Here is a 2,023-nt window from a genome sequence, read left to right on the forward strand (position 1 = left end):
AGGGGTGGGAGATGCAGGTGTGTGTTTGTTTGTGACTGATCAGACGGAGGAAATGTGCTGAGGAGAATCCTGCGGGCTGCTGTTGTATCGGTTCTGAACACACTGACCTCATGAAGATCATATGCTTGCCTCATTATTATAATCAGGGTTCAAAAATTAGCTCAAAATGACTGTAAAATATAGCTCGCCAATCGGCTGGTAAAAACATTAGAAAATCTAAATTATATGGAAAAAAAACGACAATCAGAATTGTTCTGATGAGAGATCAGAACAATTTGAATGGCATATAAACAAATAAAATAGAATAATAATAAAACATGTTTGATAAAATTGTGTTTTATAACTATTTATGGTCATATATGACATAGGTAAAAATGTATACATTTAAGCATTTTATAATCATTTTGCACACAATAACTGATCCAAAACCTGATAAACTACAAACGTAGACATTTTTAGATATCATATACAGTCTTCTGATAATGCATATATATTTTGCAAATAAGATTAATGCAGATAAGGCACATTTTAATTCAATACTAGACATCGTTCAATCTAATTAAAAATAAACAAATCATCCATTGCTTGTCATTATTAACTTATTAGATTGTTGTTTGCTTAGCAACATGTTGATGCAATATTCTTATAGAATCAACTATGATGCTGCCTTCAAAGTCACAAAGGTATGTACTGAGCACACATAAAATCTTTGTAATTGCGCAATTAACAGTAAGAAACCTGAAATCTTCTTAGAGCCATGACTTTATGAATTGATAATTAAAAATCCTGGCAGAATCAAATTGGCAGCCAATTGGTCATAATCAATCAAACAAACACACACACACACACACACACACACACACACACTTAGTGTATGAAGCCACATGTTTGCACAACAACATTCCTAAAATTCTCTATGGCAACGCAGGAATAATAAAACACAGATATAGCATCATTCACACACCGAACACGCATCCTTTCCTCTTCATTCTGTCATACCAGTGCTAAAAAGCTTCCTGCTTTTGTCAGGAAGTGTGAAAGAGAAATACGGTATGAAATTGCCCAAAGCGTTAATTTTACTCAGACTAAAATCACTCGAATGCACATTACATCATAATTATAACTTCCAAACTCGTAATTAGAAACTTCCCAGGAGAAGTTGAAGGCAACATGTGTTGAATCTCTCGCACACTTCTCATAAGGAGTGTTAATTGTCTGGTGTGTGAGCTGCTGGTCATGAAGAGCGTTTCAAATCGGTAGCTTATGAGGATCCATTTCAGTCAGGATGCAGCCTTAGAAGACAGCAACCTATGTAGATAGCAGACGGCGAGGCGACTCTCTAGGGTTTGGAACACAGCCTGAACAAGTTCCTAAACCGATCTAGACAACGTCTGGCAAAACGATTGGTAAAAATTTGGTGAAGTAAAACTATTTTAATTTACAAATTATTACAAAGAAATAACAAGTAACGCATTGAATCAGAGGAATAGTTCACCCAAAAAATTTGCTGAACATTTACTCACCTTCAGGCCATCCAGGATGTAGAAGAGTTTGTTTCTTCATGGGAACAGATTTGGAGAAATGTAGCATTCCATCACTTGCTCACCATTGGATCCTCTGCAGTGAATGGGTGCCGTCAGAATGAGAGTCCAAACAGCTGATAAAAACATTACAATAATCCACAAGTAATCCACACCACTCCAATCCAGCAATTAATGTCTTAAGTGAAAAGCTGCATGTTTGTAAGAAACAAATCCATCATTAAAACATTTTATCTTCAAACCGTTGCTTCCAGATAAGATATGATTCTATAATCCAAAATAACAGTTCCTCCAGTGAAAAAATCCATTATTGTTCTCTCACATCAAAATCTAGCAACAGATTTAAAACCATTTGGTCTCTTTTCGCTGGCAAACGGTGCTTGATCTGTGCCGATTTCTCTCCAGTTTCAGATGAGATGAATTTTTAATTTTTAATTATATTATTTTAATATTTTAGCCAGAGGCAAAGCTTTGAAATTAAA

The 2,023-nt window shown here is 35.2% G+C and overlaps 1 protein-coding gene across 1 annotated transcript in view; it reads right to left on the reverse strand.

Annotated features, from left to right (window-relative positions):
• LOC107600247 (cholinesterase-like) overlaps window positions 1-2,023 on the reverse strand; it is a 17,464-nt gene that overhangs the window by 526 nt on the left and 14,915 nt on the right. The gene's annotated exons all lie outside the window — the stretch shown is intronic.

Source organism: Sinocyclocheilus grahami, unplaced genomic scaffold, assembly GCF_001515645.1.
Source record: "Sinocyclocheilus grahami isolate Dianchi unplaced genomic scaffold, SAMN03320097.WGS_v1.1 scaffold14.1, whole genome shotgun sequence".
In the NCBI taxonomy this organism is placed as follows: Eukaryota; Metazoa; Chordata; class Actinopteri; order Cypriniformes; family Cyprinidae; genus Sinocyclocheilus; species Sinocyclocheilus grahami.